The sequence below is a fragment of the Urocitellus parryii genome, chromosome 14 (assembly GCF_045843805.1).
Source record: "Urocitellus parryii isolate mUroPar1 chromosome 14, mUroPar1.hap1, whole genome shotgun sequence".
Taxonomy (NCBI): Eukaryota; Metazoa; Chordata; class Mammalia; order Rodentia; family Sciuridae; genus Urocitellus; species Urocitellus parryii.
Window position 1 is genome coordinate 57173544 of NC_135544.1, and position 13844 is coordinate 57187387.

General features: G+C 40.7%; 1 protein-coding gene across 1 annotated transcript in view; it reads left to right on the plus strand.

The window, feature by feature from the left end:
• Kif13b (kinesin family member 13B) overlaps nucleotides 1-13844 on the plus strand; it is a 158291-nt gene that overhangs the window by 25079 nt on the left and 119368 nt on the right. The gene's annotated exons all lie outside the window — the stretch shown is intronic.

Genomic DNA, 13844 nt, shown 5'->3' on the forward strand with positions numbered 1-13844 from the left:
GGACTTAGAAGATAAAAAGATAAAATAGGTATGATCAAATGTATAAAATTGCATAGTTAATAGCAGATCATCAAATTGCAGTAAACATAAATTTTGTCAAGTTATAGCACCGAAATCTAGCAGGTTGCTAAATAAACTGATAAATTATTAGCAAAGCTATCTGAGCAAAAATTACCATAGAATGCTACCATAGAGTTTATGGTTTTTTATTTTGGATATAAATATTTTCATGTTAATGCCTTTATTACATTATTGGTATAGCAATAAGAAGGAATAAACTTTAAGAAAAATACTACTTGGATACTGATATTTGATAAAATGAAAACTTTGGGGTGTCTGAGTATGTAGTTAGTTACTAGAATGTAATCAAGTAAGTTATAAGTAATAGGAATCACATGTTTTGAATTTCCCCTGAATTCAGAATCTGGTATGAAACAGCCAGATAGTATAAGATAGATATTTACTGGAGTTTGGGCTGGAGTTGCGTCTCAGTGGTAGAACACTTGCCTAGCATGTGTGAGGCACTGGATTAGATCCTCAGTACCACGTAAAAATAAATAAAATAAAGGTATTGTGCCTGTGTACAACTAAAAATATATTTTTAAAAATCTAATTATAAATAAAGTTTAGCCAGCTGTCACACCCCACTACCAAAGGGCTTTTGGTTATTTTGCTTTGTTCTTTGTTTTGCATTACCATTATTATACTGGAATAATTAACAATAGTTAAATAATACAGGTTGAAAATTCCAAATCTGAAAGTCTATAATCTGAAAGGCCCCAAATTCTGAACCTTTTTGAGCATTTCCAGGATGCTGAAAATAGAAGATTCGGCACCTGACTTGATGTGACAGATTGTAGTTGAAATGTAGGAAGATAAAATGTTTCATAAAATTAGGTTTGGAGTGTAGTTTAATGGTAGAATGCTTACCTAACATACTGAAGGCCCTGGTCTCGATACCGAGCCCTACAAAGAAAATCAACAAAACATTCATGTAAAATTACCTGCAGGCTGTGTGTATAAGACATACACAAATCTCATGTTTTGACTTAGGACCCTTCCCCAAATATCTCAGTATGTATAAGCAAATATCAAAAAACAAACAAACCAACCCAAAACACCTGAAATCTGAAACCCTGCTGGTCCCTAGCATTTGAATAAGGGATACTCAATTTGTAACATGACATTTTTAGTCAGGATTCAAGTATCTGATTGTTCCATAAAGCACCCCCACCTCCCTCCACCAAGTTTGCTTTGAATAGGAATGTGGTCTATAGATTGGATGATGTGATTTGTTTTTTTTTTTTTTTTGGGTACTGGCGATTGAAGTCGGGGGCACTTGACCACTGAGCCACATCCCTAGCCATATTTTATATTTATTTAGAGACAGGGTCTCACTGAGTTGCTTAGTGCCTTGCTTTTGCTGAAGCTGGCTTTGAACTCATAATCCTCCAGAGCTGTTGGAATTAGAGGTGTTCGACACCATGCCTGGCTTAGATGATGTGATTTCTAATTTACTGGTTCCTTGCTTGTTTTTTTTTTTTTTTTTTTATTGGTCGTTCATAACATTACATAGTTCTTAATACATCATATTACACGGTTTGATTCAAGTGGATTATGAACTCCCGCTTTTACCCCGTATACAAATTGCTGTATCACATCAGTTACCCTTCCATTGATTGACATATTGCCTTTCTAGTGTCTGATGTATTCTGCTGTCTGTCCTATTGTCTACTATCCCCCTTCCTTGCTTGTTGAAGGAACCTGGCTCATTTGTTGATGGAATAATAAGTGAGTTTGTCACAAGGGATACATTTTCCTTCTCCAGTCAGATACCACACCTGTAGATTTTCTAATAGATATTTTTACCCCGGCGTTCCTTTCCTTCTCTGACATCACCCTAGTGGAGGACCTTCCTGCCTGTGCCGAGGTAACAGCATAGCCTGCTGACTGGCTTCTGGAACCCACCATCACCAGACTCGCCTTCAGGCCCGCCCCTGCTTCCGTAACTTGTCTTTGGAATTTAGAGCACTTATTATTCCCACTGATTTGGAAGCAGTGATTGCTCAGAGGTTGTCTTTTGTATGTTGTCTTGCATTGCTTGCTTTTGCTTATTTTCCTATGTTTTGAAAACCCTCTTCCCTCTTAGGCTGTGGCTACTGGAGAGCGGGAGGCTGCACTCGCAGTCCATCTCCTCCTTGCTTTGCAGCTCAGCGCCTCTTGCCTGGTCAGGATGGTTCTGTTAGCACCTTTTCTCAACACCTCTGCCCTTCAGGTTTTAAAGGCAACTTGTGAGCCTGGAGCTCGATTCTGGCTGCATCCTCAAGGCAGGGGTGGAACATGAGGCCTTATAGGAGTGCACTTTTCTAGTGATGGATGTCCTCGTCCACTAGAGACGTTCTCTCGTGTGCACAGTAAAGAGGACAGCATTTTCCTTTATGGTAGGCTTTCTACATTCCTAGACCACAGTTTTGTTTTGCTTTTGTCCTTGTGACAACACCTTTTGTTTCAGTCTGTTTCATTGGTTATGTTTTAAGTTTGTTGCTTCTTAATGATCCAGTTAGAACCAACTGTGAGGTAAATTCCTATTGGAATTTATTGAGGTAAATTCCTATTAGTGAAGGGCTTTTGTTAATGTGGGCTGAAGCCTATAGATATTGTTTGGATTAGAAATTAAAAATTAAAATGAGAAGTTTTTAAAACATTTTAATTCATTTCAAAGAAAACAAAAAGTTATTATGTGTTAACATAAATAATATTTTTAAGACAAATAATGCTACTTTCCAAAAAGGTTTCAGTTTCCTGAAGGTTGAGTAACTCTCTTATAATGTATAGATTAGGTGCTGTATATGAGGTACCATACACTGTATTTATCCATAGATGTGTTTTGTTTGGCTTTTACTATAGGATTTCAGATACAAATTCAAATTTGTAGTTTTTCTTAAACAATCTGAGAATCTGGTAACACTGGATTTGCTACTGTCTCCTTTGGCCAGGTTTTGAGTTCCTTATGTTCCTAGATGGTTTGCTCTCTCATTTATGTTATTTGCTAGGCTCCTGAGGACATTTCTTTTTATAATCCGTGCTGTAGATACTTATTGTCTTTTGTCACAAAAGATGCCCTTTCTTGATCTAAATATACATAAAATAAAATCAGTCATTTTAATGTGCATTCCATTCATTGCATTTAATATATGTGACTCTGACCACATCCATTTCCAGAATTATTTTAAAAACAAACTCTTCCCCATTAGATGATAAACTCCCATTTCTTTCAGGCCCTGGCAACTGTGTTTCACTTTCTGTCTGTACAAGTTTTGACTACTCTTAAGTCCATCATCTAAGTGGGATCATATGGTATTTTTTTCTTCTTGTGACTGCTTATTTCACTTGGCGTGATGGCTTCAGTGTTAATGTATGCTGTAGCATGTGCTGGAATGTCCTTCCTTTTAAAGGCTGAATAATATTCCATTGTATGTAGAGACCACATTTTGCTTATTGGTTGAACTGCCAGTGGACACTTGGGTTGCTTCCATATGTTCGCTGGTGTGGATGTGCTGCTGGGAACATGCAGCTGACATATTTCTCCTGCTCTGCCCTGCATGTCTGCCAGGAGAAGAGTTGCTGGATCTCACACTCTTTATTGAGAACATCAACCTCTGCTCTCTGAATATATCATGCTTTCAGGTGTGAATTCCATAAATGTTTGCCGCAGTCAGGCTGGGCAAAATAACCGGGAGGTGACAAGCAACTTGAAGGTTGAAGCGGGAACTGCTTTATTACGGAACAACAGCGGTATATATACCTAACTGATTACACACTGCTTGACTCAATTAGCATCATCCAGATACAGCAGTCAGCCAATAAGGAATCCTCATCATCTTAATGGTTCGGTGGTGTTGCCTCACAAACTACTCCTTCTGGCAAACTGCCAGGCGCCATCTTGACTTGATTTGCGGTCCCCAACAAATGTTAACATGCCTTTACTTATAAATTATAAATTATCTAGTGTTCTTGACATAGTGTTCAAATTATTACATTATTTTGCAAAAAAGTAAAGCATTGCTACATTTCCACCAAATATGTATCCTTTTTGTTTTAAAAGAAATTTTTTCTTAAAAATATTGTTTGTTAATGTGTAATGACACTTTGTATTTTGAAATGAATGAATTAAACGTTTCTAAAAGTTCTTGTTTTAATTTTTTTTCTTTTTGTACCAAGGGTTGAACTCGGGGATGCTTAACCATTAAGCCACATCCACAGTCCATTTTTAGTATTTTTTTTTTGAGATAGGGTCTTGCTAAGAGTTGCTGAGGCTGGATTTGAACTTGTGATTCTCCTGCCTCAGCTTCCTGAGCCACTAGGATTAACAGGTGTGCCCTACCACATGTGGCTCATTTTAATTTCTATTTCAAATAGTATCTATAGGCTGTATCCCACATAAACAAAACCCCTTTGGGATCTTCACTAATACTTTAAGAATGTAAAGCGTTCTGATACCATAATTTTGAGAATCTCTTCATCTGTTTGATAATTTGTTAGCACAGATTACTTAAAATTGCTGAGTTGCTTGTCCAAATTTTAGAACATAATGATTTTCTCTTAGGAATAAGCAGTGTCATATAAAATTGCAAATCACCTCCACATTCTGCAATCTTATTTAACTGGTGATATTTCTAAAGTTATTTGGCACTATCTAACTGAAATATTTGGAGTAACTAATTTTGTGAATTCAGAGTTCCAACTTAGAATGCCAAGGAATTTTCCCCAGTTCTTTGGGGCAACAGGGCAAGGGTTTCCACATTCCAAACCCTTCTGATTCTCCTCTTTTTCTTGTTGGAGGGCTGTGGTATTGACAGAGGGAGGAGGCTCTGGAGAGCTGGTTTAGAATTTTGGTGCACTGGGAGATTTTTTTAAGGGAGCTTCTGAATGAGGTGCGGCTGCTGCAGGGGTGAGAGAATGGGCTTTTGTTTGGGTTGTATGAAACCCCTGTGTCTTCCAGGATAGAAAGAGGGCAGAAAAGGCAGAAATAGTGCGTGTGTTAATCCTGGGAAAAGCAAGAAGCCTTTGATAGATCAGTATTCTGCTTATTGACATCAAGATGGAATTATCTGACTATGAATTTGTTGAATGGTAATTGAACAAAAAGTTAGAAATATTCCTAAGTGAAAAGATAGTTAACTGTAAAGATTTTAGCAGAATGCAATTATTCTGAGGGAGAAAAAGATGGTGAGAATCATTTTTATTTTTATATTTCGGAAGATATAAATATCTACAAAATTATTGTTTTAAAAAATAAATTTTACACTTTGAAATGAAAACCATCATGAGAATCTATGCCTAGCAATGCCCTTCTTATAATTGCTCTTTGGATTTTATGAGACCTACATATTCCTCTGTGCAGGAAACTGGCCACGTGGGCATCACAGATGAGCTCCCTTGCCAGCTTTGTTTACCCTAGAAGCCCCCCTGTGAGCAGAACCTTTGCCTGTCACTCATCTGGTGAGAGCTGCCCTTGCAGCCTGCTGGGACTGGATATAATGTAACATGGCTGGAGCTGGACGCAAGTCCACGTTTGGCACTATTTCCTGATAGAACTTCTACTCCAGTTCTGTAAGTAGTCGAGGAAAACCCGGTGTGTCTTAGCTGAACTCATGCATCTGCTTACATCAGGAAGGATATTGGCCAGATTGGCTCAAGATTAATGCCCTGTCACCAGTCTAGGACTTGGGGCCACCGTTTCCAGAGCATCACTTAAGTTTTCAGACCCTGATTTCATCCTTGTACTGTTGCAAACACCTCTGTATGCCACTTCCTACTCTTGTGGCCTCCTCTTTCCTGGAGCCTTGATTACTTTGCAGTCCGCCCTTTTCCAGCTCAGCCTGGATTCTGACCAGCCTCCCGTGGACATATTCCAACACTTTCCCTCGTTCCTGGGTTGCACTCCTGTGGAGTCACAGGCTTGCTCCCTGAGGACTCTGTGCTGAGACGTCCTTTTTGTGTGCCTTGTCTGTGTGCTAATGGATTCTCCTGCTTCTGTGTTGACTGGCCCTCAGTTGATCCTGACTGCTTTGGCCCACCGGGTCTCGGTGTGTGCACCGGTGATAAGACCAGGAAGAGGATAGACCTGCTTTTATTAGAGTGAGTTGGTTTTTTAAAATTATCCATCCAAGAAGCATTTAGAAAGGCTCTGGTATTGGGGTGCTGCCAATGGAGTTCCACCATTATCATGGTTGGTGGGGATAGGAATTGGCAGGAGTTGATTGAGGTGAAGTAGGGCACAGGTGGGCATGGGTTCCGATCTACCATTTGCCAACATTGTTAATCCGGATGCTCATGTCACCTCTCGGAGCTTCAGTTTACTGTTCTGTGAAGGGTGGGTGATGACGCTATGATGTGGATCCTGCAAGATTGCTGTGGGCATGAATGAATTATTGGTATAAACTGGTAGACACACGGTAGGTACTTGATAGATGGCAGTTACGCTTTCATTTATTTTTCTAATCAACTGTAGAAATTTTATTTCTCAAAATGTGTCATGGTCTACATAATATTCTTTTCAAACACTGGCACATGATATGTACTCAATAAATATTTATTGACTGGTTTTGACATGTAATAAACTATATCGGATTTCTCATAACAAATATGCCCTGCTCTTAATTGACAATAATTATGGATACTTAAGCTGTAGAGCTAAGTATGGTTTCTTAACCCTCCAGATAGCAACCACAGCATGTTTATTTCAGGGACTGTGGGTTTCCTCTAAAGAGCGTCAATTTGCATGATATTGCCAGAGTTGGTATCCATGTTCTGAGAGAAGAACTATTATTATGGTAAAAAGAAACTCAGTGGTCAGGTCTTGGAACACTTAAAAGGTGTCAGTGCAGAGACAGCTAGTAAAGAGTTCTGGAAGTACAAGACATGAATAGAGACCTATTTTTTTTAATCTTCCCATTGTTGTCAAAAAGCATCTATTGATACTATTATCATCTATATTGTATTAGAGTCTTTGCAAGTGTTCATGTTCTCACGAAATCCTTATAACAAAAGATATAGGTACTATTATTATCTCAAAAATTCCAGAAGAGGAAAGAGGCGTGAAGGCATTATGGGACACCTGGATCTCATGATCTGTAAGTGGCAGACCTGGGATTTGAACTCAGGTCTGCCAGAGCACATCTCTCCAAAGCCACATGAGCTTGCTATTTCTCACTGCCCTCAAAGATTTGACAGAAGTGCTTCATATTCATTTTACATATTTGGAAAAGTTCAATTTGTTAATTGGCATTACAGCAAAACTCTAAGCATTCAACAGTTATTGATATCTAATTCACACAACCCTGGCAAGGTATCTCATGAAGGAAAGATAATATGACCCACTTTTTTTTTTTTTTTTAAGGAATTCATATTCTGGAGTTAGGAAAGCCCAGATACAGCTAAGAAAGTTCATCCAGCAGCAGTTTATTGAGTGCCTTCTGTATGTACCAGGGCAGTGAGGACTCCAAGAAAACAAGGGTGAACAAGAAATTCATCCAGGCTCCATGGAACTCGTTAGCTGAGCTGGGTGTTGTGAAGGGATCTGAGCCATCTTGGTCCTTTCTAAGGAGGTGACAGGAATGCCCTGGACTAGAGCTGGGTGACAGGTCATGACCTTATCCCTCACCACCACACAACAGGAGGCACGTTACAGTAAGAGCCAGACAGATTGCTGCCACATACTCATTAGCAGGCAGTCACGACATGAGTCATACAGCCTGTTCCTGTACGTCCAGTGAAGCCACAGCTCGGACAAGCACTTCACTAGAAAGTTTCCCTTAAGACAAATGGAGCAGGATTCAGGGACACTTCTGGTCAAAGTCACGTAACCAAATCTAAGTGTGGGTCTAGATAGAGCCCCGGCTAAGAATGCGGCTCCCAGCGGGTGGGCCCAGGCTTGCTAGAGTCTACATGTTGGATGGAGGCGGTGCCTGTATTGCATTTCCAGTCAGTCTTGTTTTAATGTATACATTTTAACGTTTATTTTGCTGATTAACAAACTCTACTGTTGATTAGAGAAAAAGATAGCTGAAGGCATATAAGAACTGCTTCCAGACTAGAAACTGTTAACCATTTTTTTTTTTTTTTTTTTTAAATCATGACTCCTTTTGGTAGTCTGATGAAGCCTCTGGACCACTTCCTAGAATTATTGTTTAAAAACTTAAAGTGCGTTTAAAATTTTTGAAAGACCAAATATATATTGAAATATATTGATTCTGATGACTATCAGAACCATTTTTGGAGGTGTGTAATGCAGTAGTATGTGCTTGCTTATTGTATTGACAAGATCTAATGTGGGAACAGTTGCTTTAATGTCAAAGTTGGGTTGAATGTAAACGATACTCCAAGGTATTTGCAGCGAAGAGAATGTAATATGATTTTGTTGGTAACAGAGACTTGGGTTCCACCCATTCTGTGATTCATTGTCTTCATCAATAGTGGAAGGAACTGCTGAATTTAAACATTGCTAAGAAATGAAAGTGTGACATTCCCCATCCATGTTCGCAGACCCTCTCGATCATTCTGTGCAGATTAAGAATCCCTGCTCTAGAGTGTATCTCTACTTCTCACCTGCTACCTAATCAGCCCTGGCTTGTGTATTTGTGATTAGGGTTTCAGGTGTTAACTAAGTTTCCCTATGTATGGATTAAAACTGATATGTTCTTTTATACTTCTTGGAGTGTAATTTAGTAGGGATGATGAGACTTCTGTTTAAAAACCAACAGTGAGGCCTCGTGAGCACTTATGAAGTGCTATGGGATTGTGTGGAAGTATTTTAAAATAAAGCACTATGACAGGAGGATCCACACCAACACGAGTACAGTGGCATACGCTATGGCTGCTGGAAAAAATGTTATTCTTTCTTTAAGGTTGAAACAGACATCACTGAAAATGTAAGAGGAGAATGATGTTCTCTGGGGTTCAGAGATCAAGCTGTTTAGGATATAGAGAACAGCCCGATGGTGGAGGTGGGAGGTAAAAAGGCAGAGTGAGCCACATATGAACAGGGCCTTTCCCACCTGTGGGGGACAGATGAGACCAGCCATGCTTATGAGAGCTCGACGTGAATTATTTTGTGTCATCCTCATGACAGCCCTATTATTTGCCTTTTACAGATGGAGAAACAGACATAAATAGATTAAGTAACTTGCCCAGAGTCAAGACTAGGCCTCTGGCTCCACAGGGCTCAAAACCACTCCTACAATACAATTTGACACTGATGATAGTGTGGGAGGGAGGCTAGGAGGAGTGCCACTGAAGATAGGACGTCAGGCGAGGCTGCCAGCACAGTGCTGGCTGGAGAGGTCAAAGGTACCCAGACACCGAGTGTTAAGGAAAGGTGAAGAGTTTTCCAGCCTGGGAGTCTGCATGTCTGTGTTTTCAGGCCAGGCAGCATCTACATGGTGGGAAGTGAAGTTCAGTGTTTCTGAGTAGAGATTTTTACCAGCAGTTTTAAATCTCGCTGCACCTGGCTGAATCTGTTCTTTATAATGTCCTTCCCCAACTGAAGAATGTTCATTTGGGACAGGATACTATTGTTCTCCCTGGTGTTTACGCTAACACCACTGTGGTCACTTGACTGGAGAAGGACACCAGTGGCACAGTTTGTAAACATGCATCATCTGGTGACTCAGATTACAGTAGTGAGATGCTTGCTTTCGCCATAGCAAAGGAGACCTTCAGAATCGACTTATTTGTTACAGTCAGTTTGTAAGAATTCAAGGGTGAAATGGGAAGCATAGTTTTAGGTCAAGGACAGACTAGCAGTGCAGCAGCATCTAGAGCTGCATTCCATTGATTCCAGAGGTTTTGAATCAATCTATCTTTGATGTAAAATGCAGCAACACCCCAACAAGTCCTGACTTGCCAAGTCCAGGGAAAGGCTTCTGGCAGCATAGAGAGCTCCTAATAATCAGATTGGAGAGGGAATAAAAGTTATTCGAACTTATTTGAACTCCCTAGTGGGTTAAGTAACCAGGGTCTATAGGTCTTTGCATCATAGACGGAACGTTAGATGATTGGAGTTAAGTGAAATTTCTATAAAAGCATTCCTAATCCACCTTCTGTGTTGACAGGCTCAGTTGGCTGGATTCTGGTCCCAATTATTTTATTAGTAGAGCTCAGATTCAGCTGCTGGCCTTGCAGTGATGTCATGGGAGCTTATTAATTTCATGGGCATTTCTTAGGAGCCCATCATGTCCTCTCCCTGCATCACTCACACAGCCCATGCAGCTCTTCCCTTGCTTTCCCAGGCAAGGAGAGATTCTTCTTTATTTCAGACTTTATAAGATTTATGGTTGAAATTTTTTTTTCAATCTACAGTAAAACAGTGAGGATTTTTAGGTTGGCCAAGATCAAATGCTATAATTTCTACTCTCATGTCTCTTGAAGATGTTCTCTGCATTTCCATGTTTCACTTCCATATTTAAAATTTTCACTTTTATATTTACAGACTGATGGCCTGATTTAAACTGTGGTTTCTTAATAAATGGCTTGTGCATAAGTTTAGTTGTAATTGTGGCTATCAAATTGTAGATTTCCAGGCTGAAAAATGGAAGCGGTTCACCTGTTCCTAATGCTTATCCCTAGGACGGGCTGTTAGTTAGTTGAAAGGCAAAGCACTTTCAAACAGCCAAAGCAGGAGAACTGGAATTATTCTTTAATACCTGGATAAAACTTTCATACTGTTTCTTCCAAGTTTTTATTGTGCTTTACACTATAAGGATCCAATAAAGTAGTTAAAACCTATTTTGATTAAACCACATAATAAAATATTTATTGCAATTACAGCAAATCTCATTTCATCTCAACCTATAAAATATTTAATATTTTCTGCTATTTTTTAACAATATTAATGTATTTTTCAAGGCCTTTATTATGGTTTGATCCTCACCACCCAGTGCCTCACACATGCTAGGCAAGCGCTCTACCACAGCTTTCCCAGCTTCCTTGGGCAGCTGGTATGTCTCCTTTGATTTTGGGATGATTAACAGAACGGTGGGATCCTTGAATTTGTTTTTGTGTGCCCTTTCGGAGGGATCTAGGTTTCCATTTCTTTCATAATGAACCTTGTTCACCTTTTCCATGTCTTGTAGTTTTCCTTTGTCCATAACACACATGGTCTTCCACCTCTGAAGCACTCCCTTGGCAACTTGAAGGAGTTGACTGAAGCTTCTGGGTTCTTCTTATGCTCCCCACGCAAGTTTGCATCCAGAATGAACATACCACATTCTTCCCTCCTCTGCCCAGGCCTGGTTATTCCCCACCACCACCAAGCATGGAGTCTTCCAGGGCTGCTGGCCTTCTCTTGCCCAGTGCTCTGTCAAGTTCAGTGCCCTGCACTGGCTGGTAGCATGAGGTTTGGCTGAATCCTCCTTTCTGAATGTCAGTTGCATCAGATCATAGCACATTTTTGTTTACTTACTATTTGGACCATGACTCTCTAGAACAGTGGTTTTTCTTGCAGATTTATGTATATTATTTGTTCTCTAGCATAGTCTTAATTTTTCCTCTCAAATTCATTCATTCATTTATTCTTTTTTATAAAAATGATGGGCTCTTTCTCTGTTGCTCAGGCAGACCACAAACTTGCCATCCTTCTGCCTCAGCCTCTCAGGCATGTGCTACTGTGCCTGGCATAGATACCAGTTTGTTCAGGAAACTTGTAGTTCAAGGTTGAATGTGTAACAGCAGTACAGCAAGGAAAAATGTGGACAGAGAGTATACTTAGGAACAGTAGCATCTGGAAATTTGAAGAAAGGCTTTGGAGAGGTTTTTTGTTTTGTTTTTGAACAGGATGTAGTCATGGTTAACCTGATTCCTAGGATTGGACTTCAGTAAACATTCATGTAATGTCTACAGTTTGGCAGGTACTAGACTGAATTTAGATGCTGAGAATATCAAAGGAAGGAGCTGGAATGGTGGCAGAGATAGGTTCACCCGTGAGTAGTTGGTATGGTATAATTTGTGTTGTAAGGAAATGAGTTCAAGGAGTTCCAGAAATCTTATATTGTCATCCTTAATTTCTTCAGTTCTCTTTTCCAGTCTGCAAAGCTCAGTGTAGCTCTGCTGTAGTGTCCCAAGACAAGTGGGAAATGATTTTAAGAAATTCAGGGAATGATCAGTTGATCCTTACAGTCAATAAGGAGGGGGAGAGGTGGTTTTAGGAAAGGCTGGCAAGCTCTTAATGTTGAATGTTGGTGAGTGACATTTCAGTGAACCACCTTGGTGAGTGTTTGGGTATAGCCTTCCCCCTAAGAACAATCATGCCATCGCCAATGGCTTTCCAATTGGTGGAACACAAGTGGGGGATTTTATATTTAGTACCTTAGTACTTTGTCTTCTGGACCAAAGAATTTTCTCCAGACTAGTTTACCAGAGAGCAGACTGAGACACTGCATCATCTGGTCACCAGAGCTGAAAGGGATTCCCACCTTCTTACTTTGGGAAGACATTGCTCTTTCTGTGGGGATTTTAGGATGCCCACGTACAACACCCCTTTCCTCTCCACCCAATTCTTTTTTGGCTGGAACCCAGGGATGCTCTACCACTCAGTTACATCTCCAGCCCTTTTTATTTGAGACAGGGTCATGCTGAGTGGCCAAGGCTGGTCTTGAACTTGCGATCCTCCTGCCTCAGCCTCCTGAGTTGCTGGATTATAGGTGTGTCCCACTCCCTCAGTTTCTAACAGATGAACATGGGGGAGAGAGAGAGAGAGAGAGAGAGAGAGAGAGAGAGAGAGAGAGAGAGAGAGAGAGAAGAGAAATAAAAACTAAAGCCACTAACACTGATGTGCTTCTGTGCCAGGTGCTGTGTAACCGTCAGAGCAGTGCTATGGAGTAGGCTCTCTCATTGCCTTTATCTTACAGAGAAGAAAACTGCGGCCTGGAGAGGTCCTATTAGTTGGTCAGGGTCACACAGTAGGTGGTGGGGCAGGATTCCCAGCAGGCAGACTCCATGTGTTTTCTTGTGCCTCATTTCGCCTGGATTACTGATAAAGCCAGGAGAGAAGATGGCTTTGCATGTGTGCGCCAGCTGGCCTGGCTGAACCTCCCTTGAATGGGACTTAGCAGGCACGGCAGGCTGGCAACTGCAGGCCTCCTGTGGGAGGGGCGTGGAGCCCAGGCACCTGGTGTCCTCTCCTGAGCACCGCTGTTTTGGTAATTCACTCTTTTCCTGTCCTGGGAGGACAGTGAGGTAGCTTAGGGACATCAGGAGGGCTGCTTTGAGATCTTCCACCTGGAAACATGGGCAGAAATTCTCATTAGGGATAGTCATTAATATCATACTTACCAATGTTAACCTAATATTCTCTCCATAATTTTTTATTTATATTTTAGTTTTAGGTGGACACACATATTTATTTTTATGTGGTGCCTCGTGCATGGTAGGCGAGCACTCTACCACTGAGCCACAACCCCAGCCCCTCTCCTTAATATTTTTGGTTATTTAAAGCAGAGTCTTTTTGGAGTGAGCCTAGGTTGGTAGAAATGGCAGGAAAAGAAAAAAGGGTTGGCCTCTCCTGACAAGATTTAAACCGAGAATCGAAGCTTGTGAGGCTGTAGCTCTGTGCCAGGGCTCATCCTTGATCACAGGGATCTCTCTGGAGCCTGCTGTCCTTTGCTGCCTACTTCATTTGAAGTCAAGGAAACCAACCAACCAGCCAAAGCAGATCATTGTTTTAGACTAACATCATCTTTTCCTGTTTCCTGAAACAAATTTGTCTTTAATTTGTCTTCCCACATCATCTGGTGGGGGTGGGCTGGGGAGGAGGGACATCAGTGAATGTAAAATGGAATGAGTGT